Source organism: Scylla paramamosain, chromosome 4 (assembly GCF_035594125.1).
Source record: "Scylla paramamosain isolate STU-SP2022 chromosome 4, ASM3559412v1, whole genome shotgun sequence".
Classification (NCBI taxonomy): Eukaryota; Metazoa; Arthropoda; class Malacostraca; order Decapoda; family Portunidae; genus Scylla; species Scylla paramamosain.
In genome coordinates this window covers 14,235,745-14,262,687 of record NC_087154.1, presented here as the reverse complement: position 1 = coordinate 14,262,687, position 26,943 = coordinate 14,235,745, and the positions used below count along the sequence as shown (strand labels likewise).

The 26,943-nt window shown below is 35.8% G+C and overlaps 1 long non-coding RNA gene across 1 annotated transcript in view; it reads left to right on the top strand.

Annotated features, from left to right (window-relative positions):
• The window catches only part of LOC135099766 (uncharacterized), a 61,302-nt gene that overhangs the window by 22,975 nt on the left and 11,384 nt on the right, over positions 1–26,943 (top strand). The gene's annotated exons all lie outside the window — the stretch shown is intronic.

Here is a 26,943-nt window from a genome sequence, read left to right as displayed (position 1 = left end):
GTTTGAAATCCATAGTGAATGCAAATGTGGTAAAAAAAAATAATAAATAATAAAAATGCTACATAGATTGTGGTAATGAATGTGCAACACCATGCAGCATGTTGACTCATTAAAGTTATTCCTTGCTTTTTTTCTTTACACACCATCACTCACTTCATTTTTGTTCAACAAATAATCTCAGAACTTTTTGATCACACCTCAGATATATATATATATATATATATATATATATATATATATATATATATATATATATATATATATATATATATATATATATATATATATATATATATATAGCAGAACTGGCCATGAGGTACCTTATGGTCCAGTCAGCTAAGGCTTGTCCTTACTGCCTGTTAGATCTAGATTTAAACCCTGGTCATGTCTACCTCCTTTATAACAGATAAATTTCTTAATGTTCCTTAATGGAGAATGTAGTTCTCCATACAGCCATTACATTACTACACATTATACTCCCTAGCAGCACAGATCTTACTATCAAGCAATGATAAAACCTTAAAGAATGATGAAATTATATTGATTCCACCCAGTGTGTGCATTTCTCTGTGAATGTGAGAATATAAGGATGAAAAGGTGCTTGGTGTGCTTATTTGAAGACAATGCTGGCAGAAAGAGAATATTATATTATAAATAGTGAGGTGTAGAATTTGGAATCTGCAACAGTCATTTAAAAAAAAGGAAAAGGCTGTTAATCTCAGACTGGTCAGTCCCATACCAGAGTTTGAGATTAACAGCCTTTTCCTTAATAGAAATAATAATAAAATATGATTCTCTCTCTCTCTCTCTCTCTCTCTCTCTCTCTCTCTCTCTCTCTCTCTCTCTCTCTCTCTCTCTCTCTCTCTCTCTCTCTCTCTCTCTCTCTCTCTCTCTCTCTGACTCTAAGCTTCCATTCTCATCCGTTATCAGATGATATCTAGTTCATCCTGTCTCTCACTTCTCATCCTATAATAAAAGCTCCTACAGTTGTAATGTAAACAAACATGGCATACTTAATTTCTGAGTCAGTTTTACCAAGGGAAGTAAACTTCGATGGATTTAGTGAACAAGACTTTTAAATGAAGGTGAAATAAGATTTCTGAAGTTGAGATTGAGAAAAGTAGAATGTGATGCAGATCAACAGAGGAAGGAAATTAAAATAGTGATGGAAGTGGTAAAATTCCTTCAGTAAAAGTTGGAAAACAATTTAGGAAAAGATGGAGAAATATCTAAGCTGAAAACAGAACTTGGTGAGATTAAAGTGAGAGAACAACAAAATATTCAGAAAAATTAGGAATTACAAAATAACACAGAAAAAATAATGAAATAAAATAAAGACTTGAAAGCAGAGTTGGTGAAAGATGAGAAGAGGGTGAGAGAGGGAGTCATGGATGAAATGAAAGATTGGAAAATAAAAAATGATAAAGCATATGTTGACTTCAAGGAAATAACTGAAGAGCAACTGAAAGAAAAAATGAAAATGTACAAAAGAAAGGGGTAAAGGCACTGAAAAACAATGAAGATCTGGTAAGAGATGCAGCAGATAAGCAGTGTCATAGTTTATGGAATATATAATATAATAAATAAAAAGTATAACATACAAATTGAAAAGTGATACAGAAGAAACAAAAACAGTGAAGGATTTGCTGAAGAAACAAAATGATAAAGATGACACTAAATTCTAGGAAAAGTGGAAGAAGTTGTTAGACTGGGACCTTATCTGGAAGGCAAAACAAGACCTATGAAAGTAAGACTAAAATTACAACAAGCAGCAGAACAGATACTAGAAAGAAAACCCAGACTAAGAGAAGTAGAAGATTGCAAGGATGTATACATTAGGAAGAACAGAAATAAACAAAAATGGAAGAAAATTAAAGAAATGTATGAAAAGGCTAAAGAGAAAAAAAATAAGAACAGAAGAAAAGACAATTTTTTGGGTGACTTTTGGGAGTGAAGAAATGGTACACAAAGGAAAAGAAATAAAAAAAAAATAGTAAAAGTGAAGGACTGAATGTATGTATACCAACATAGATGGATTGATACATAGAAAACTGGAACTACAAGACTATTTAAAAGGAAAATCCGAGTGGTGTGTTTAACATAAAGAAAACTAAAAGAAGAAAAACAGATAGTCATTAACAATAACTACAATATATGGAGAAGAGACAGGAATGGTAAAGGAGGTGGAGGTGTAATGATAATGACAAGAAAAGAGGTGAAGACGAAAATAGTGAAATATGGGGAAGGAAAAGCAGAAATAGTGAGTGTGAACTTGGAGGATAATAATGAAGAAATACTGATAGTAATAACAACCTATGTACCACCCAAAACAAATTCTTGGAGCAAGGAAGACTATGATAAAATAATAGAAGATACCATCCAGTGTTTGAGTAAATTCATCAAAAGTAATAAAAGAGTATTACTGGTTGGTGACTTCAATTGCAAAGAAGTAAATTGGGAAATATTCAAGGCAGGAGGAAATGAGACTGCATGGGGAGAAAGATTTCTGAAGCTGACTATGGAAAACAGTGATGCAATGGGTGACTGAAAATACAAGATATAGGAGAGATGACAAACCAACAAGACTAGACCTAAAATTAACCAAAGGAATGAACCTAAATAAAGAATTAAGATACATGTTCTCCATGGGAAAAAATGACCGTGTAATGATAGAAATAGAGTCTGATAAAGATGTCAGTGAAGAGGATGAATCATACAAGGAAAGCAGGGGAACTATGGGAAAACAAATACAGATGATCTTAAAAAAATTTATGAAGAATGGACTTGAAAATGCTGAAAAGAGCAAATGATGTGCCAGATTAAGTTTTTATGAAACTATATGAGACAGGAGTAAATAAATACATCCCACTATACAAACCTGTGCCAGATAACTTTTTATGAAACTATATGAGACAGGAGTGAATAAATGTCCCACTATACAAATCTAAAGAAAAAAAACAGGTGTGGTTCATTGGAAAGAAAAAAAGAGACGAAGCATGGATAAGAATGAAAAAAATTGAAACCAAAAAATAAAGAAGGCTTTAAGATAGCAAGAAATTAATATGTGAAAATAAGAAGAGAGGAAGAGAAAGGATATGAAAAGGATATAGTTGAAAAGTCCAAGGATGAATCAAAACTGTTCTGAAAATTCATAAATGGAAAAATTAAACTAAGAAAACCTAGAAAGATTGAAGGATGGAAATGAAAATATATGAAGACCCAAAAGACATGAGTGAATTACTAAACAAAAAGTTTCAGCAAGTTTTCAGAGAAGAATCAGAATTTAAAGAACTATAAGATGGTAGGAAATTAGAGTAATCAGAGAAGAAGTTTATAAAATGTTGGAGGAACTGGAAGAGAGAAAAGCAACAGGACCAGATGGAGTATCAGGTGTCATTTTAAAAGAGGTGAAGGAAACAATTAACTGAACCAGTATATGATATAATAAAGTGCTCATTATCAAATGGAAGAGTGCCTAAAGAATGGAAGAGAGCAGACATAGTGCCAGTTTATAAAAGTGGAAAGAAAGAAGAATCACTAAACTATAGACCAGTATCAATGACCAGTGTAGTATGTAAGATCTGTGAAAAAGTGATAAAGAAGCAGTGGACAAAATTTCTACAAAAAGCATGATATAATAACAGAAAAACAGTATGGCTTTAGACAAAGGCGATCATGTGTAACAAATTTGATAAGCTTCTATTTGAGAGTGACTGATATAATACAGTAGAGGGTTGGATGGGTAGACTTAAGTGTATTTAGATTTAAAAAAACAACTTTTGTCAAAGTTCCCCACAACAGGAAGGTAGAAAATATTGGAGGATTAAATGGAAAAACTAAAAGCTAGGTGGAAAGTTACTTAAAGGAAAGAGAAATGAGAATGATATTAAAAGATGTAAAATCAAAGTGGAAAAAAAGTAGATAGTGGAGTACCACAAGGATCAGTACTGGATTCAATACTTTTCTTAATCTACATAAATGATATGCCTGAAGGAGTAAAGAGTTATATGAATTTGTTTGCAGATGATGCAGAGTTACAAAGACATATAAGAAACAACAAAGACTGAAATTGTACAAGAGGACTTGAATAAAATTTGGGACTGGAGTAAGAAATGGGAGATGGAATTTTAATGTGAAAAAAATGTCAAAAAAGAGACCAATATGGACATATGAAATAGGTAATTAAGAAATAATAAAAGTACAAGAAGAGAAAGATCTAGGAATGACAATACAGGATAGTCAACTGTCGGAGAAGCATGTAGAAAAGATATTCAGAGATACATATAGAATGGTGAGAAATATTGGAACAACATTCCGCTACATGGACAAAGATATGATGAAAAGATAATTACCACTATGATTAGATCAAAGCTGGAATATGCTGAATCAGTGTGGGTTCCCCACAAGGAGAAACATATAAAAAAAACTAGAACAGATACAAAAGATGGCAACAAAGATGGTTCCAGAACTGGAAGAATTAACATATGAAGACAAGTTAAAGGAGATGAACCTGCTAACATTGGAACAAAGAAGAGAAAGGGGAGATTTAATACTGACTTATAAATTGTGTAACAGAGTGGAAGAAATTGATATTAAGAGTGCTGCTGAGAGAAATAGAAAATACCAGATACACACGAGGACACAGCAAAAAACTAAGAAAAGGAAGATGCGTGAATAACATAAAGAAATATAGTTTCCCAGGAGAAATATAGAAGTTTGGAACAAGCTAAGTGAGGTTGTAGTATTAGCAATGAGTGTTTTTAAGGAAAAACCAGACAAGCGTAGATATGGAAACGAGATTACACAAGCGTAGCTCAAGCCCTGTAATTTACAACTAGGTAAATACACACACACACACACACACACACACACACACACACACACACACACACACACACACACACACACACACACACACACATAGAAGGAAGGAATAACACAAATCACTCATGGTGGAACAAGATATGTTATGAAGACACCGGAATACCTATGTGGTAAATAGTGAGGGGAGAAACAGTACTGTGAGTATAGTTATCCCATCTGGTTTGGTTTGTTTACATTTTGGACAAATTGGCGGAAGGCAGCACCCCAAAAAGAAAGAGGTTCATTTGAAGGTTTTACTGGAGAAGAAAGAGAACTAAATTATAGATTGCAGTGTAGAAAAATTTAGCATATTGAAGAAATGATGGACAAGTTATTGGAGAATAAAAACATTGGAGACAAACCAGAAGGAGACAGGTAAGGTGGTGACTATTACAGCAAAGTTGATAGAGATGGAAGATAAAAATTGAAAGTTAAAGGTGGAAAATGACTATTTAAAGAAACAAATGAAGGAAAAAAGTAGAAACTGTTCAGAAAGGAAATGAGGAAATGAAGGCAAGTGTAAAGGATGTAGAAATAAGGCAATATAAGTGGTTAAATGAGCCTAAATTTGAAGAAGAATCACAAAAGAAAATAATAAAACAACAAGAAAATGAGAAACAAAACCTGAGACAAAGTGATATATGTTATTAAAGAAGAAAAAAAATTAGTTAGAGACACTGTAGAAAAATATTGACAAGTAATTGTATTTGGTTTAAAGGTAGAGAAAATAGTAAGCAGAATTCAAAGAGAGGAAAAGGAATAAGTTACTGAAGAAATAATGGGTGAAGAAAATCAGGTAGTAGAGCAAGTGGAAGAGTTCCATAGAACTGGGAAATATGAAGAAGAAAAAATGAGACCTATAAAGAATAAGGTTTGCAACACAGGTACAAGCAGAAGAAACAATTAATGGGTCTTGGAGGTTGTCTAGAGATGAAGAATATAAGAATGTATGGATAAACAGGGATATGGATGAGACTGAAAGGTTAAAGCAAAAGGAGCTAGTAAATGAGACTAAAGAAAAAAAACGAACAACGAACGGAGAAAAAGTTTTTCTGGAGAGTAAGAGATGTGAGAATAAAGAAATGCTACATCAAACAGTAAGTAAGGTATGTTATACTAATGCAAATAGATTAATGTCAACAAATATGGAATTAAATGAGTTATTAAACAGAACTGCACCAGATGTTGCTGTATTATGTGAGACAAAATGGAAAAATGAATGGGGAACTCCTGACATTGGTGATGATAAATACAATTTATGGATGAAAAATAGAAGTGACATGGGAGGAGGGGGACTGATCATTATGACTAAAAAGTGTGTAAAGTGAAGAAGGAATAAAAAGTGAAGACAAGTCTGAAATTCTACAAGTGATGATTAGAAGTGGAAATGGGAGGATAATGAATTATGTAGGAGTGTATGTGCCACCTATGACCAGTGCTTGGCGAAAAGAAGAGCAATGAAGAGATGTTGGTAGATGTGTTAAAAGGTCTTGAAAAGATAGTGATGAAAAGTAGTGATATTGTTATTGCTGGTGATTTTAATTGTAAGGAGATAAATTGGGAGACATTGACAACTACTGGAAGTGAAAACTCATGGAGTAATAGACTATTAAACTGGGCGGTGGAAAACTTGACTCGTTAGGTTAGATTGTGATACCAGATTTAGTGGAAGAGATAAACCATGAAGACTTGTATAAGAAGAATGTGTGGAATATGTAATATCAAGGAGAAGGCAAGAGAAGCACGACTAAGATATTTTGGACACGTGATAAGGAGAGAAGAGGATGAACCAGTGAGGAAGGCAATGATGGTGGAGATTAGGGGGAGAAGGAGGGTTGGGAGACAGAATAAGATGGAGAGACGTAATAAGGAGTGATATGAACAAGCTGGGAGTGCAAGATGATGCAATGGATAGAAACAGATGGAGAAGGATAACTCGAGTGGCTGACCCTGCAGTACAGTGGGATTAAGGTCGTATGAAGAAGAAGATAAACCATGAAGACTTGATTTAGTGTTTACCAAGGACATGGAAATTATTGAAACTATACACTGTGATAGCCCTCTAGGTAAAAGTGATCATGTGTTGATGGAATTTAAATTGAAAAATGAAAATGTAATCATTGATGAAAATTATAAGGTGAAAAGATTTAAATGTAATAAAGTCAAATGCTTGGAATAGATGGAAGAAGAGGAAAACTGAGAGCAGATAGGAGGAATATATTGATGTTAGAAACAAGTACATTGAGATAATAAGAATAGAGAGAAGAAACTATGAAAGAGATATAACAGATAAGTGTATAAGTGAACCCAAACTATTCTTTAGACATATTAATGGAAAGATGAAGAAGAAGGAAGGTGTATCAAGTTTGAAAGTTGAAGGAAAAATCTATGAGGATGCACAGGGCATGATGGAGGTTATGAACAATAATTTCAGATTGGTATTTACTGTGGAAGGGGAGTTTGATGCTGGAAGGGATAAGTTGGTGAGGAATATAGTAAGAACAGTCCCAGTCAGTTTTGAGGAAATACTTTAGATGTTAGAAGAACTTGATGTAAATAAAGCATCTAGTCCAGATGGAGTATCAAACTGGATATTGAAGGAATATAGCTGATAAAATTCACAGTCTAGTGGTGACATCACTATCACAGGGAAGAGTACCAATATTCAAAGGAGGAAATAAGGAAAACCCACTAAATTATAAACCAGTGTCTTTGCCTAGTGTTGTAGGAAAACTATGTGAAAGAACAGTAAAGGAAAGATGGATGGAACACTTGGAAAGAGATAAAGTTTTAGTAAATTGTCAATTTGGATTTTAGGAAGGGAAGATGATGCTCCACGAACTTACTGTCCTTTTGTTGATGGGTAGTCAATATTGTGCAGGAGAGAGATGGATGTGTGGATGGTGTCTACTTATACTTGAAGAAAGTGTTTGACAAAGTACCACACCAAAGATTGCTAATGAAAATAAAAAAAATTATGGAAAAATTTGAGGAAGACTGCTGGAGTGGATGGAGGATTATCTGGATGATAGAGAGATGAGAACTGTAATACAAGACCAAAATTTATCTTGGCTGAAAGTAACTAGTGGTGTCCCACAGGGGTCAGTGTTGGGACGGACACACAGAGTACAAGGTGACAGTAAGAAGTTGAAGAAAGTTAACTGTAGAAGAGACATCAAGAAGTATAGTTTTCCTCATAGATGTGAACAAATGAAATTAACTCAGTGAAGACATTGTCAGTGCCGTAACTGTCGATGCTTTTAAGACCAAACTGGATAGATATAGAGATGGGATACTATGAGATCACTCCCCTCCAGTAAACCACAACTAGGTAACTACAATTAGGTAAATACACACACACACAGCAAATTTGATTTAGTACTCAAGTGGCAGTGGAAACTGTAATGGCAGGGACATGGAAACTGTCAAAGATGGAAGACATGAAAATATATGGATAAAAGAGATTTGAATGAGGATGAGAGGAACAAATTGAAGGAGATGAGAGAAGAAGTTAAAGCAAAAAATTAAGAAAGGACACAGGATTTGCATGGAAAATTGTGGATTTAAAGATTAGAAAGTTGAAGGATGCCAAGGAAAAGGGGTAACAATAGAGAGGGAATATAGTGAGATTAAGAAGGAATGTAATATATTGAAAGTTATGTGCACAACTATAGATGGACTTCTGTCAAGTATATTGGAACTAAAGGTATTGTATGTTTAACATAGACCAAATTAAAAGAATAAATACAGATAAAATTTGCAGAGGAAGGGTACAACATTTGTAGTAGAAATAGGAAGGATAAAGGTGGGGGAAGGAGTGTTAATATTGGTGAAGAATGACATCTTTGTTGAAGAAGTGGAATACAGTGACAGGATGACAGAAATTTTGAGCATTGCAGTTAAATATAGCGAAAGGAAAAAGAGAAAGATTATTGTAACATATATACCACCCAAAACAAATGCATCAAAGACAAATGAGGATAAGGAGATGCAAGAAGTGTGGAAATGCTTGGATAATATGATAAAAAAACAAATAAGGTGTTGCTTGTAGGTAACTTTAATTGCAAGAATGTAAATCAGGAGGACTTGGAGGTAGGGCAGGGTGCAGATTTATGGAGTGAAGAGATAATATAATTAGCAATGGTGAATTTTTTCTTCTGCCTCTTCCTCCTCCTCTTATTCCTCTCACCTCCTCCTCCCTCTTCTCTTCTTCTCTCTTCCTCTACCTCTGCCTCTCCTTTTTCCTTCCTTCTTCTTCACATTATAAGAATATTAATGAAAAATGGCATATTGGCTATGGTGTGTATTTACTTAGTTGTATTGTACAGGGGACAAGCCAAAGCTCATTTTGCCCTGTCTCCATATCCATATTTATCCAGTTTCTCTTTAAATGTGTGTACACTATTTCTGCATGTGTGTGTGTGTGTATTTATCTAGTTGTGGTTTACAGAAGGGGAGTGATCTCATGATTTCCTGTCTCTATATCTATCCACTTTGGTCTTAAAAGCATGGATAGTTATGGCATTGACAACGTCTTCACTGAGTTCATTCCATTTGTTCACACTTCTATGAGGAAAACTATACTTCTTGATGTCTCTTCTACAGTTAACTTTCTTCAGCTTCTTACTGTGTCCCCTTGTAATCTGTGTGTCTAGATTTGTAAAACATATTTTGTCCACAATTTTCATACCATTTATGGTATGGATGGTATAGATGTTTATTAAATCTCCTCTCTCTCTCTCCTATTTCCAACATTTTTAATCTCTCTCCATAGGTTGACTTGCTCAACTCCAGAACCATCTTAGTGATTGCTCTTTGTACTCTTTCTAATTTTACAATATTCCTTGTTGTATGAGAAGACCACACCACTGCCGTGTGTGTGTGTGTGTGTGTGTGTGTGTGTGTGTGTGTGTATTTCCCTAGTTGTAATGTACAGGAGGGGAGCTACACTTGTGCGGTCTCGTCTTTGTACCTCAGGGTGTCTAACGTGACCTTAGATTCATGTATTGTCTCTGCACACACTACTTCCGCATTTAGTCCATATCTCTATTACTCTAAGGGAAAGCTGTTCATTTTCATATTCATTCTGTAACAATTTTTTTTTTTTTATCTTCTTTCCATGTCCTTTTATATCTCTCATGTCCCACTTTATTAGGCCTTCTCCATCAAACACTTCCATATTCTTCATGATTCTATAAGCTGCCATCAGGCCTCAAGTATCAAGCAGAAGGAGGCAGTAGACACCTGCCAAAATGATAATTACTTCCAGTGAGGTCTGAAGCACTGAATCAGGGGGGGTGCTGTGAACTTATCAATAACCCAGCTGTGACCTCACTGAACATTTCCCTTTCTGTTTCACAACACAACAGGGCAGTCACAGCCTGCCCTCTAAAGACAACTCTCTTATTTTACACAAAACAACATTCACCTAATTACACACACACACACCCTTCACTCAAAATTCTAAGGTAATATGGCAACTCCTACACCAGCTTCAGAGTTCTCCTCTGGGAAGAAGACCACAAATGCCCCCAGGTCGGACTGCTCTTCTGGTATCGACCCTAAATGTCTTGACACTTCCCTCAATTTTTCCTTCATTAACTTCTGCAACATTCGCAGCCTTAGATTTAATTTTCAATCTGTAAAATACCACCTCTTCTCTTTTCACCACTGAAACACAAGTGTCTGAGGCAACTGACAGTAGTCCCTTTTCTGTTCCCTCCAACTTTCTCTATCCTCATTTTCAATTTAAAGCTATATATATATATATATATATATATATATATATATATATATATATATATATATATATATATATATATATATATATATATATATATATATATATATATATATATTTTTTTTTTTTTTTTTTTTATTTTTTTTTATGAGAGACACTGGCCAAGGGCAACAAAAATCCATCAAATAAAAAAAAAGCCCACTGAGATGCCAGTCCCATAAAAGGGTCCAAAACAGTAGTCAAAAATTGAAGGATAAGTGTCTTGAAACCTCCCTCTTGAAGGAATTCAAGTCAGAGGAAGGTGGAAATACAGAAGCAGGCAGGGAGTTCCAGAGTTTACCAGAGAAAGGGATGAATGATTGAGAATACTGGTTAACTCTTGCATTAGAGAGGTGGACAAAATAGGGGTGAGAGAAAGAAGAAAGTCTTGTGCAGTGAGGCCATGGGAGGAGGGGAGGCATGCAGTTAGCAAGATCAGAAAAGCAGTTAGCATGATGTTGTATCTATGGTCACAATGACTAAACCTGCTGTTGTGCCCATGCTCTTGAATCTTCCGAGTTTTCCACCATCTGGCTTCAACTACAGAGTCACTCTTAAACTAAATTTATCTGTGCTGTATACCTCTCACCTAACTCCTCTGACTATAAGAAATTCTTTGACTACTTAACTTCCAAAGTTGAGCACATTCTGACTCTTATCTTTTAAAGAGATCTCCAATTTTGGAGACTTCATTGTTTGCCACCAGCTTTGGCTTTTCTTTCTCTTCACTGACTGTCCTGGTGAACTAGCCTATAACTTTGCTATCCTCCATGACCTAGAGCAACTGGTGCAACACCCTACTCATATTCCTGACCGTCTTGGAGATACACTCAACATTCTTGATCTTTTCCTAGCCTCTAATCCTTCTGCTTCTGTTACTCTATCTTCTCCACTGGGGTCCTCTGATTACAATCTTATATCTGTTTCTTGTCCTATCACTCCAACCCCTCCTCAGCATTCCCCAAAGCAGAGGTGCTTCTGGTATTTTGCCTCTGCTAATAAAGGGGACCTGGGGAGGTATTTTGCTGATTATCCTAGGAATGACTACTGCTTCTGTGTCAGAGACCCATCTTTACTTTAACTTTACTTCTTCTTTCCCTCCTTTATTTTAACCTGATGGCACCACTGCCATCTTATCTATTTCTAAAGCTGAACTCTGTTCAAACCTTTGCTAAAAACTCTACCTTAGATGATTCAGGGCTTGTTCCTCCCTCTCTATTGCCCTCTGACTACTTTATGCAACCCATTAGGATCCTTCGCAGTGATGTTTTCCATGTCCTTGCTGGCCTAAATCCTCAGAAGGCTTATGGACCTGATGTGATCCCTCCTATTGTTCTCCGAAACTGTGCCTACATGCTTGCATCTTGCCTAGTCAAACTCTTTCAACTCTGTCTGTCAACATCTACCTTTCCTTCTTGCTGGAAGTTTGCCTACATTCAACCTATTCCAAAAGGGGGTGACCATTCTAATCCCTAAAACTATCATCCTAGTGCTTTAATTTCCTGTCTATCTAAAGTTTTTTAATCTATCCTCAAGAGGAAGATTCTTAAACATCAATCACTTCACAGCCTTCTATCTGATTGTCAGTATGGGTTCCATCAAGGCCACTCTACTGGTGATCTTCTGGCTGTCCTTACTGACTCTTGGTCATCCTCTTTTAGAGATTGTGGTGAAACATTTGCTGTTGCCTTTGATATATCAAAGGTTTTTGAGAGAGTCTGGCACAAAGCTTTGATTTCCAAGCTACCCTCTTATAGCTTTTATCATTCTCTCTGTAACTTCATCTCAAGTTTCCTTTCTGATCATTCTATTGCTGCTGTATTTACTAAATTGTATTTACCTAGTTGTAATTTATTTATTTATTCATTTATTCATTTATTTATTTATTTTTTTTTTTGTGGTAGACAGTCACTGTCCTTCTAAATCTATTAACAGTGGTGTTCCTCATGTTTCTGTCCTGTCGCTCACTTCTTCCTGTTATTCATCAGTGATCTAAACCAAACTTCTCCTATCCACTCCTATGCTGATGATACCACCTGCACTTTTCCATGTCTTTTCATCGATGTTCAAGCCTTCAGGAAGTAAACAGTTCATGCAGGGAAGCCACAGAATGCCTTACTTCTGATCTCTCAAAAATTTCTGATTGAGGCAGAGCAAAGTTAGTATTGTTTAATGTCTCAAAAACTCATTTCCTTCATCTATCAACTCAACACAACCTTCCAGACAACTATCTCCTCTTCTTCAATGTCACTCAACTGTCCCCTTCTTATACACTTGGTCTGTCCTTTACTTATAATGTAAACTGGAAACTTCACATGTCATCTCTAGTTAAAACAGCTTCTATGTATTTTGGTGATCTGAGTCATCTACACCAGTTTCTCTCACCCACCAACTGCTAACTCTGTACAGGGCAGGGTTGGAAGAAAATTTGTTTTTTCTTTTATTTAAACCAACCCACTACGTTTTTTTGGGTCTCATTTTTTTTTGGGGGGGATGGGTTTATTGTTTTTTTAGGGTTTATTTATTTATTTTTTTAATCCTCATATGTAAATCAGTTTAAATAAGCAATTAAAAAGTAATCTATAGTGAAACAAAAGGTTTGAAGTGTTTTTGTATTTTTCATGTAGGAGGGGCACCAGCCAAGGGCAACAAAAATATAATAAAAACAAGGCCCACTGAAGTGCTGTTCCCCAAACAAAGTCAAAAACAGTTGTTAGAAATTACAGGATAAATGTCTTGAAACCTCCCTCTTGAACTCTTGAAAGAGTTCAAGTCATAGGAAGGTAGAAATACAGAAGCAGGCAGGGAGTTCCTAACTTTTGCATTAGAGCGGGGGACAGAATAGGGAGTTTCCATCCCCTGTTGACCTGCACCTCATTCTACTTTTCTCTTTCTGAACTTCAAAAATCTTATTCACTTTCATTTAAGTCTTGTTCACTAAATTCATCAAAGTTTACTTCCCTTGGTGAAACTGACTCAGAAATTGAGTACACCATATTTATTTACATTGGTTGCCAGGCCGGCTAAGCCACAAACCAGCAACACTTGCTATTCCTCATTTATGGGACCACACTCACTCACTCATTTCCTGTAAACCACATTCCTAGTGATGCTGTCCTCTTCCAGGTGTTACAGTAAAATCTATTCATCATCAGATATACTCATTCATGCTGGTGCAGTATGATTTTGGTGCAGTAATTCATGACACAACAAGAAACAGTAAAGTGCAAAACAAAAATTACCCCTCAGACATGTGAAGCATACTCCATACATGGATGGATAAGGCTTAAGGTGTAGGTCAATGATTTTTTGGTGAAACATTAAGTACTGCTTCAAATTACATGAAAATTTGCTAAGAAGTAGCTATGATACCTACTTACATGTGTAGAATATTTTTAGATGATATATGAAAAAAAAAGAAAGGAAAAAAAAAAATTATATTCGGTTTTGTTCAGTTATTAGTAAAAGTTCTGAGACATCTCTGCCATTTTTTCTCATCCCCTCCCCAGCTGCTAACTCTGTACAGGGGCCTTATCCATCCATGTATGGAGTATGCTTCACATGTCTGAGGGGTAATTTATGTTTTGCACTTTACTGTTTCTCATTGTGTCATGAATTACTTCACCACAATCATATTGCACCAGCATGAATGAATATATCTGATGATGAATAGATTTTACTCTAACAGCTGGTGAGGCACAGGTGGGATACAACATTTTTCTTACTATCTCTTCTATTTCCATTTCTTCTGGAAAATAACATTTACTATCATCCAGTTCTGGCTTTATTTCTTCTCAATACAAAGATCTATTCTTAGCACTCAGTGTAGGCTGGCTGGCATGAGTCATTAGATGGTATACTGGTTGTGCCCAAAGGGAGTACAGGTGCCAGGCTTTTCCTCTATTTTCCTCTTTGTTTTGTCCTCCAAATGTGTTCCCAAGCTCTTGCTGACATGCTATATACTTCTTAAGCCTTCCCATGGTGACAGACAAAGGAACAGCTCAATATCATACACAAGAGGAGGCATCATGTGACTAAACACATGCTCGAAAACAAACTTCCCGCTCAGTTTGTCTGAAACACACTAACCTTACCAATCTCATTTCCTATCCATGATGCTCCTTCCCCTCAGAGACAATGCCCAGATGATGCCAACAAAAGAAATTCCATAACAATATGATAAATAGCAATGAAATTATAAAGCAGAAAGTGTTCACACTCATTGATGTTTAAAGGGACATGGTAGGCATGGTTTGTTTACATCTGGACCTATAAATGCACTCATATCACCCTAAAATCTTGCAAGAATGTTACTAGAAGCCTACTGTATTTTTCTATGTGCTTAACTAATTTTCCATATTTGCTCGATTTTTGAGCTCAAAAACATTGACTTTCCCCTTAATTACTTTTCCCTTTTACTGGGAACGAATCTTCTGTAGTTGTTGTTGTTGCTGTGTGTGTGTGATTCTCTCTCTCTCTCTCTCTCTCTCTCTCTCTCTCTCTCTCTCTCTCTCTCTCTCTCTCTCTCTCTCTCTCTCTCTCTCTCTCTCTCTCTCTCTCTCTCTCTCTCATTTTTTTCTCCATTTACTTCCTCCTCCTCCTCCTCCTCATTTCTTTTCCTTCTCCATTCTCCCACTTTGAAAGAAGAATACAAAGGAATACAAAAGAGGTCCAAACATCAATAAACCTTGAGGTCTTTACTATATGGTTGGGTAACTATTACACTCTAATTATTAATAGAAGAAGAAGGAAGAGAGAGAGAGAGAGAGAGAGAGAGAGAGAGAGAGAGAGAGAGAGAGAGAGAGAGAGAGAGAGAGAGAGAGAGAGAGAGAGAGAGAGAGAAGGTGTAGGCTCTTGCCCGAAAGGTGTGAAATATTTAATTAATCCTCTCCTTGCTTCCAGCACCACAGCCACCACTACTGGTATCATCTTTGTCACAACACTTACAAACACTGCTATTATCATTGTCAGTTCATCACTTCAAGTTGTAAAACATCATAAAACATGAAAAAAAAACACATTTATTTCATTGATTTTTTTTTTTAGATTTTAACAATGATTGGCAGGATAATGTAGACAGGAGGTGGGATCACACCCATATTTTGATAATGCGGAAGATGAGAGAGAAGGAGGAAAAAGATTGAGGAGGAGGAGAAGGAAGAGAATAACAAAAAACAAGCAAAAGAAAAAGAGCTAAGAGAGAGAGGGAGAGGGAGAAAAATGTATAAATAGATAAACACAAAAAATAAATAAAATAAAAGAGGCAGAGAAATCTTTTAATATTATCACTTTTACCCATCTATTTTCATACTTGCCACAGACATATGCCTACACCCCTCACCCTACACCCATCTGTTTCACCTCCGGTCAGCATGGAAGTGACCATACAGATTTAGGGCTGTAATGGAAGGGTAGGGACGTGGGATGTTAGTTACACATTGCCTTGGGGATGAAGAAGGAAAAGAAATAGGGAAAGGAGGGAGGAGGAGGAGGAGGAGGAGGAGGAGGAGGAGGAGGAGGAGGAGGCAGCAGCAGCAAGAGTAGGAAAATAAGAGAAAAGAAAAGATAGAGAGAGAGAGAATCTTATTTCACTTGACCTCTCATCTCCCTTAAGGACTTTAGTCAGGTCACACACACACACACACACACACACACACACACACACACACACACACACACACACACCCCACAAACTAGATAGCTATAGAGACTGATACTATGAGATTACTCCCTTCTCGTAAACCACAACTAGGTAAATACACACACACACACACTCACACACACACACACACACACACACACACACACACACACACACACACACACACACACACACACACACACACACACACACACACACACACACACACATGAATGGAGTATTGTACTGGATATTGAAGGAATGTAGAGAACAATTGGCTGATAAAATTCACAGTCTAGTGGTGACATCACTATTGCAGGGAAGAGTGTCAAAAGATTGGAGGAGAGCAAATATTACACTAGTATTCAAAGGATGAAATAGGGAAAACCCACTATATTAGAGACCAGTGTCCTTGACTAGTGTTGTAGGAAAACTATGTGAAAGAATAATAAATGAAAGATGGATGGAACACTTGGAAAGAGTTAAAGTTTTGGTAAATTGTCAATTTGGATTTAGAAAAGGAAGATCTTGCTCAATGAACTTATTGTCCTTTTATTGAAGGGTAGTCAATATTGTGCAGGAGAGAGATGGATGAGTGGATGGTGTCTACTTAAACTTGAAGAAAGCATTCCACAAAGTACCACACCGAAGATTACTATGGAAGATAAAAAATTATGGAAAAATTGGAGGAAGACTGCTGGAGTGGATGGAGGATTATTTGGATGATAGAGAGATGAGAACTGTAATACAAGACCAAAATTCATCTTGGCTGAAAGTAACTAGTGGCATCCCAGAGGGGTCTGTGTTGGGACTGATAATATTTGTAATATATGTGAATTATATAAATGAAGAAATAGATAGTTATATGAACTTATTTGCAGATGATGCTAAGCTGATGGGAAGGGTAGAAAATGTAAATGACTATATGGTACTGCAAGATAATTTAATAAGATAAGTAGATGGAGTAAATCTTGGTAAATGGAATTCAATTTAAGTAAATGTAAAGTAATGGAGTTTTGTAAGAGTAAAAAAAGAATATAATGTCATTATAAGATGGATGGTGTGAAGTTAAAGAAATCAAAAGAAGAAATGGATTTGGTAGTAACAATTACTGAAAATTTGACTCTGGACTGACACAATGATAAAATTACTGGAGAGATGATGAATTTGTTCAAAAGAGGGAGAATAGCATTCTCATATTTGGGTGAAGGAATGATAAAAAAAGTTGTTGATTTCCATAAGACCAAGATTGGAATATGCGGCAGTGGTGTGGTCTCCTCCTACAAAGAAGAGTATTATAAAATTGGAAAGAGTGCAAAGAGCAGTCACTAAGATGGTTCTGGAGTTAAGTCGACTTATGAAGAGAGATTAAGAACGTTGGAAATTCCTACCCTTGAGAGAGAGAGAGGGGATTTAATAAATATCTATAGAATGATAAATGGTATGGAAAATGTGGGCAAAGAATGTTTTATAAATTTAGACTCGCAGAGTACAAGGGGACACAGTAAGAAGTTGAAGAAAGTTAACTGTAGAAGAGACATCAAGAAGTATAGTTTTTCTCATAGAAGTGTGAACAAGTGGAATGAACTTGGTGAAGACATTGTGAATGCCATAACTGTCCATGCTTTTAAGACCAAACTGTACAGATATAGAGATGGGATACTATGAGATTACTCCCCTCCTGTAAACCACAACTAGGTAAATATAACTACGGTAGGTAAATACATTATAACCAATATGTAATTTTTTTGTGAAAGTTCTTATAGTGTGAAGAAGTAAGAAAGAAAAGGGAGTGGAGAAGAGAAGAAAAGGGAGGAATAAGAGGAGGAGGAAGAGGCAGAAGAAAATAGACAAAAAAGCATATATATATATATATATATATATATATATATATATATATATATATATATATATATATATATATATATATATATATATATATATATATATATATAAAGTGCAGGTTGCTCACCCAGTATTAATCTTCCTAAAGTTTCCCTCTCATTTCTGAGAGCTGAGTCTAATAAGTAAAAGAAAAGAAGAGTTGCACTTTATAAAAGTACAGTAAAATCCCTCTCATCCGGCATTCGAGTATCCGGCAGCTTCAAGTATCCGGCACGTTTTTCCCTGAGCCTTAAAATCAATAAAAAATCATGTGTACTCATAAAATCGATTAAAATTCCCGCGCGAGGCATACTTTGTCCCCTCGCCACCAGAGCGCACTGCACCGCACCACCCGCGGCCCACTGCACTGTGTTTACTCAGTGACTCAGTCCCGCGTGTGCACTGTTTATCGCCTGACACCTTCATCATGCCTAAAGTTGTAGAAAAGAGGAAGCGTGTTGTGCTTACACTTAAGCAGCTGATCAGATCAGCTGCTGATTAAGATCAGCTGATCTTTGTTGTGGTAAGATGCATGAGTGTAGGGTGGTGATTGTGGACTTAATTTCACTTCTATTCAAGTATCCGGCAATATTCAAGTATCCAGCATGTCAGCGGTTCAGTTGATGCCAGATAAGAGGGATTTTACTGTATTAAATTCCACTCAGCCCTTCTAATAAGCACATAATGGTTTTTGTAACATAATGTTCATTTTAGAGTGAGAAAGCTGTGTGTGTGGAAGAGTGAGTTTTTAAAGTAAACAAGGATGTGAGGGTAGACATTGCACATCAGGCATCTTCTGTTTTTCTCTCTCTCTATTCACCCCTCATAATAATGCAGTGGAGCCTCAGTTACTGAACATCTCCCTTTCCAAACAACTTGGTCTTCAAACAAAAATTTTAACTCATAATTGTTTTAACTTGTAGTTGTCTAACTCGTAATTGCTGTATGATAATTTGGCTTTTCAACAAAGTTATTTGACTTAAAAAACTATAAGACTTAGCAAAAGCTGCCATTTATTACTAATTTATAGTTTCTATAAATATTTCCTTCATTTTTATATATTTGGAGGAGAGATACAGAGGGTAAGACAGTAATTCAATCTTTGAAATAAGTTAAATGTGATTCTGTTGAAGGACCAGGGTTAGCATATCGTAGAATTTCATCTGGTGATATGGATATATTGTGACATTTGGCTGCTGAGCTTGGAATGAATTTCCACATCCACACCTTCCAAGAAACTGTGTTTAATATGAAAAGAAATATGTACTAAAATGATGCAACATTCATGTTAATATATATATATATATATATATATATATATATATATATATATATATATATATATATATATATATATATATATATATATATATATATATATATATATATATATACAATTATCAAAGTAATGTTAACCTCCTGAAATTAGCATACGTTTCTCCTTTTATATTTAGTAGCAGATTCCATGTAGGTGTAGAAAAACAGACATCACTGAACTGGCAAAACTCAGTATTCCATACAGTGTTGTGTAGAAATACGGTAACCCTGTGAAGAACCTTGATGCAAACAAACAAGGTTCGGTGCTCAGGAGTAATCCCAAGCCTCCTATGGCTCTCTCTATGACCACCAACACCATCAGCAAGATGTCTAAGTGTTATGATCACCTTCATTTTGGTGGTGAGTGGGTTGCTCTCTGTGTCACTCTGTAAGGCTTCCCTCACTTGATTGCTGACAAAGAGAATGCCTGCATGGTCTAAATAGTATCTTTTGATTAGTTCTTTGTCACAAAGTTCATTCAGTATATAAAAAATCTCTAAGCTGGAGATGTTGTGGAGTGGCCATCTTAGCAGTGGGAGCATCAATCATTACCCACTAAGCCATGGTGGATGGGTGTCTGAGAACGGATTAATCTATTTTACATTGATTCCTATGGGGAAAATAGTTTTTTATTTTAACATTTCTGACTTTCTTTGAAAGGCATCCAGGAACTAATTAAGTTTGAAAACTGAGGTTCCACTGTTTATATATATATATATATATATATATATATATATATATATATATATATATATATATATATATATATATATATATATATATATATATATATATATATATATATATATATATATATATATATGCAGAGACAGACAGAGAGAGAGAGAGAGAGAGAGAGAGAGAGAGAGAGAGAGAGAGAGAGAGAGAGAGAGAGAGAGTGAGAGCATAGCCAAAAGATATGAATTGTTTTAGTTGATCCCTTTCCTTTAAGGCAACTGCTGTCATTCATATGGAAGCTTTTACATGCTGATAAGTTAATCCACCAAGGATCAGAAGAAATGGAAGATTGAAAAAAAAAAAGGCATGCACTGGTTCCATGACTTTGTAGCTCTTACACAAAAGCCAACAGGACAGCCAGATGCTGAGTAGAATAAACTAACAGGAGCAATCAGGCAGGCAGGAAGGAAGCCTGACCAGGACACACAGCAACAGGAGCAGGCAGCCAGAGATGGCAGCAATGAGGAGTGCTTGCCAAGGCAGAACAACACAGACTGACAAGAGGGAAGGTGGAGAGGAGAAAAAAACCCAACCCGAGACCCTGAGCAACAGCAGAATGCACAGTAGAAGTAGATGTGATGCAGTGATGAGTGTGGGCCCATGTGGCAGGTATAAGCCACAAGCAGGAAACTCAACATGGACAGCAGAAGCACCACAACACAGTCAGTGATGAGTGTTGACCTGGTGGCAGGAGAAATGCACTACTGATGCCAAGGTTCTGGCTGTTCAGAACATTCCCACCCCAAAGTCAGATCATGTGCACTCTTTTCTTAGTCATAAGGGTTATTATAGTGCATTCATCAAAGACTTTGCATCTATTGAGTCATCTCTCATGTGTCTTCTTAAAAATTATATTTCTTTCCAATGGCACAAAGGCCAGCAGACTAGTTTTAGCATGCTCAAGCACACACTCACTCATGCTCTGGTTCTTGTCTTTCCAGATTACAGTTTGTCTTATGTTTTGCACAGTGCTTTGCTCATTGGTGCTATTCTGATGCATAAAGCTAAGAGTTCTCATCCTCACATCATCACTTATGCCAGCCATACTCTGAATGCTGCCATGTTTTGATACTCAGTCACTTATCTTGAGACTTTGGATCTTGTGTGGGCTCTGTCATTTTCGTGACATTTTCTATGTCTGTCCTTTGACTGTCTTTACTGATCATGCTCCCTGCTTCCCTGCTTCAAGAATCTGACAGGTCATCTAAGGTTTCTCAATATTGATAAATTTAACCTCTCAATCAAGTATTTGCCTGGTAAAGCAAATGTGGCCGCAAAATACTCTTTCACAATATGCTGCTGTTGCTACTGTTTCTGGGATTACTAAATTCTCACTCAAGGAGCTTTTTAAAGTGTAGCATCAAGACCCCTTACAGTCAGCCGTGATATATGCTTTAGGGTCAGGAGATGATTCTGTTATACTTTTGTTGCATGTTCCTTTGTCTCAGTTTTCCCTCACTGATGGTATTTTATGTCATACTGTGTCAGTTCATAAGCAAACAGTGATGCAGCTGGCCATCCAAAATTCTTTAGTTCCTTCAGTGCTTCAGCTTATTCATGATGCTCCCCCAGTCCAGTCATCCAAGATGTGAAAAATCTTTAATTATAGCTTGTAAGCGCTATTACTGGCCTACAGTGAGTCTTGACATCATGAACGATGTAGCACAGAGCGCAGTGTTTTCTTGTGCATAAACTAAAGGTAACACTTAAACAGCTCCTATGCTGGAATATCCTACACCGTCTGGTCCTTTTGACATTGTTGCAATTGACCTGCAGTTCCTTCCAGTCATCAAGGATTTTCCTATGTTCTAGTCTTTGATGGTAAATTCAGTCACTTTGTCATTCTTACACCTTTGCCTAACAAATCTGCTCCAGTTGTTGCCCATGCTTTGGTATACTCTCTCCTTCCTTTTGTCCATTTACTATACCTTCAGTTTTGTTTTCTGATAATAGGACAGCTGTTTCATGAAATTTATCACCAATGTAATATATATATATATATATATATATATATATATATATATATATATATATATATATATATATATATATATATATATATATATATATATATATATATATATATATATATATATATATATATATATATATATATATATCCAGTCCTCAACATTCCCAGTGACTGGCAGACAGAGATACCAATGAATATTTAAAATCCACAAAGAACTGTTGTGAATCCTTATAAAAAATGGTGGTGCACCCATTTTTAGCCTTGTTTAAGTAAGAAAAAGCCCTACATACATGTATTTAGAATTACCTTATTTAATATTTGATAAGAAGAAAAGAGAATAATGATGAATATTGCTTCATCCTTGTGCTGCTTGCAGAATTTGAGATGGTGGTAACTCAAATTGGATCTAAATACATTTCCTTTCTGATGATAATCTGTGAATAAGTGAATCCATGGATTTTGAACCTGCAGATGAACCTGCAAATGTCAAAGGCTGATTGAATATATATATATATATATGAATATATATATATATATATATATATATATATATATATATATATATATATATATATATATATATATATATATATACACAGTCAAGTCACCACTAATGTGGGGTATCACTTCCACTGTATTAGATGTGATTCACATTTGAGTTTTAATTAAAGTAACGGTAGAAAATGACAATGGTTCTGATCTGGCTGAGACATGACCCCAAAACGTTAAAATAAGATATTCTCAGACAACCTATAACATTCAAATTTTGTTTATGCATATAAAACTAAAGGTAATAAACACAGGAATTCACAATATATCAAAAGGATAATGAATAAAAATGGTATAATACAGTAGCAATCAATTAAAAACCATGCTGAGCCATTGTTTACACACAGCTGAAGAATGCTTCACTGTTCACATCATTGTGAATAGCAGTGGCAGCAGCAGCAGTGGCTGCAGCCAGCCCTTCTACTTACTAAACTCACTTCAGTGTTTGTAGCAGCAGCAGCAGTGGCAACAGCTGCAGCTCACCCTTCTCCTCACAAAATTTGCATCACTGTGTATGGCAGTGATGGTAGCAGCAGTTGCTACAGCCCACTCTTCTCACTAAACTCACATCACTGTGTATGGTGACATTAGTGGTGGCAGCAGTGATGGTGGTTACAGCCCATTCTTCCCCTCATCAAACTTGCATCACTGTGTGTGTAGCAGCAGCAGTGGCTGCAGCCTGCCCTTCCCCTCACCAAACTTGCATCATTGTGTGTGGCAGCAGCAGCAGCTGCAGCCTGCCTTTCCCCTCACCAAACTTGCATTACTCTGTATGGCAGAAGCATCATGCTTACTAAACTTACCTCATTGTGTATGGTGGCAGTGGTAGTAACTGCAGTCTGCCCTTCTCACTAATCTAACATCACAGTGATTGGTAGGGCTGGCAGCAGCATGATGTACTTTTCTGTAGTTTGTTGCAGCCCATACCTACATTAGAGTTTACATAAGTCCTCTGCATTACAGTATGATTTAGGAGCCAACTGGCTCTGCAATTCATATTAGAGCATTGAGTGTTAGCAGCAACCTGACTGCACATTTACAATATATATATATATATATATATATATATATATATATATATATATATATATATATATATATATATATATATATATATATATATATATATATATATATATATATATATATATATATATATATATATATATATATATATATATATATATATATGTGTGTGTGTGTGTGTGTGTGTGTGTGTGTGTGTGTGTATTTATATATGTATAGTGGAATGTTGGTTTTTTAACTTAATTCATTCTTGATTGCTGTCTTAAATCCAAAATGTTTGAAAACAAACTATTTTCCTCATAGTGATCAATGTGAAATAGATTAGATCGTTTTCAGACACCTTTCCACTATGTCTTAGTGGGTAATGGCCAATGCTCCTGCTGGTAAGATGGCTGCTCCACAACATCGCCGGCTAAGAAATTTTTTTTTTATCCAGAAAGGATGTATTGAATGTACTTAGTGACTTTGTTACTGATCAAGTGAGGGAAGGGTTAGAGAGGGAGACAGAGAGGAGCAGCCCACTCACTGTCAAAATGAAGGTGATAATAACACTTAGACATCTTGCAGCTGGGAAAAGCTACTGGGAAAATGCAGTTGTGGAGTAGTGATGGCATTGTGGGTCACAGAGAGAGCCACAGGAAGCTTGGGATTACTCCTGAGCACTGAACCTTGCTTGTTTACATTGAGGTTCTTCAATGGGATCATATTTAACTTATTTCAAAGATTGAATTAATGTCTTACCCTCTGTGTCTTTCCTCCAAATATATAAAAATGAAGGAGATATTTATAGAGACATTAAATTAGTAATAAATGGCAGCTTTTGCTATGTCTTGTAGTATTTGAAATCAGCTAACTTTTTTCGAAAACTGAATTATGGTATGGCAACAAAAGCAATTATGAGTTAAATTTTTTTAAACAAAGTTGTTTGGAAAGGGAGATGCTCAATAACTGAGATTCCACTATGTATATATATATATATATATATATATATATATATATATATATATATATATATATATATATATATATATATATATATATATATATATATATATATATATATATATATATATTGTGTGTGTGTGTGTGTGTGTGTGTACTGTATTTACTGGCATATTAGATGCACTTCTGCATAAGATGCACCCATATTATACAAGTTTTGTGGAAAAAAAAATAATGTTTCATCATAAATTTATTGAAAGAAAAATTGTAGTGTGTGTATTTACCTAGTTGCATTTACTTAGTTGTATTGTATGGGAAGAGAGCTATGCTCGTGCTGTTCCGTCTTTGTATCTCTTAGTTCCATGTTCCTCGTGATTCTATAGATGGTTAGCAAGTCACCTTTTTTTTCTTCTTTGTTCTAGCATTGGCAAGTCTAGTCTTGACAGTCTCTCCTCATATATTAATTGAGATAGAGTTGGAGCCAATTTTGTTGTTCCCCTTTGCCTTCTTTCGAGCTTTTTGATTTTCTTTTTTGTATTGGGTGACCACAGTACTGCTGCATATCCTAGTCTTGGTCTTATAAGGGTGAATAATATATTCTTTACCATTTCCTCATCAATATATGAAATGTCACTCAAATGTTTCACAATAAGTTGTAGGATTCCCCAACAATTTTATTAATTTGCTAATCAGGTGACATATCATCTGTAATGAATACTCCTAGGTCCTTTTTGAATTTTCCTTTCTTTACTTTCCTTTCTTCAAGTTTATATTGCCCTGTTATCCTGTTTTTACTCTTTCCAAACTCCATTATACTGCATAATGATGTTAAAATTCATTTCCCATCTTTAGCTCCATTCCCAAAGTTTGTCAAGATATTGCTCCAATATTCTGCAGTCATTTTCTGCACTTACATTTCTCAATAGTTTTGAGTCATCAGCAAAGAAACTCATATAACTGTCTATACCCTCATCCATATCATTTATACATATAGCAAACATAATTGGAGCCAACACAAATTGTTGTGGAACTTTACTAATAACTTCTTTCCAAGTGGAACTTCTGTCTTTGATTATCACTCATTGTTCTATCATTTAAAAAATCTTTCATCCAGTCTAATAGTTTTCCTTGTATCCCTACTATGGTTTATAATTTTCTTAATTTTTTATGCAGTATCTTATCAGAAGCTTTCTTGAGATTCAAGAAAACACAGTCAGCCCATCTGTTTCTTTCCTGAATTATGTCTATTAATCTAGAGTAGAAACATATTAAATTTGTGGTGCACAATCTTCCTTGTCATGTGTGTGTGTGTATGTGTGTGTGTGTGTGTGTTTATGTAAGAGGGCCACTGGCCAAAGGCAACAAAAATTTTAAATAAAAAGAAAGGCCCATTTAATGCCAGTTCCCATGGAAAAGTCTGATAGAATAATAAAAAAAAAAATAAATAAAAATAAATAAATAAATAAATAAATAAAAAAAACAGGATAAGTGTCTTGAAACCTCCCTTTTAAAAAAAGTTCAAGTCATAGGAAGGAGGAAATACAGAAGCAGGAAGGGAGTTCCAGAGCTTACCAGAGAAAAGAATGAATGATTGAGAATACTGGTTATCTTTTACATTATAGAGGTAGACAGAAAAAGGATGTGAGAAAGAAGAAAGTCTTGTGCAGCAAGGCCACAGGAGGGGAAGCATGCAGTTAGCAAGATCAGAGGAGCAGTTAGTGTGAAAATACTGATAGAAGATAGCAAGAACTCCAACATTGCAGCAGTGAGAGATAAGCTGAAGACAGTTAGACGTTTGGAGTTAATCAGACGAAAAGCTTTTCATTCCACCCTCTCTAAAACAGTGGTATGAGTGGAACCCCTCCATACATGTAAAGAAAACTCCATACATGGATAGATAAGGCCCTTGAACACAGTTAGCAACTGGTGGGAGGGGGGATGAGAAAAACCGGCAAAGATGACACTAACTTCATAGAAGCTGTTTTAACTAGAGATGAGATGTGGTTTTCAGTTTAGATTATAAATAAAGGACAGACCAAGGATGTTCAGTGTAGAAGAGGGGGACAATTGAGTGTCATTGAAGAAGAGAGGATAGCTATCTGGAAGGTTGTGTTGAGTTGATGGATGGAGGAATCAAGTTTTTGAGGTCTGAACATTACTAAATTTGCTCTACCCTGATCAGAAATTTTAGAGAGATCATAAGTCAGGCGTTCTGTGGCTTTCCTGCATGAG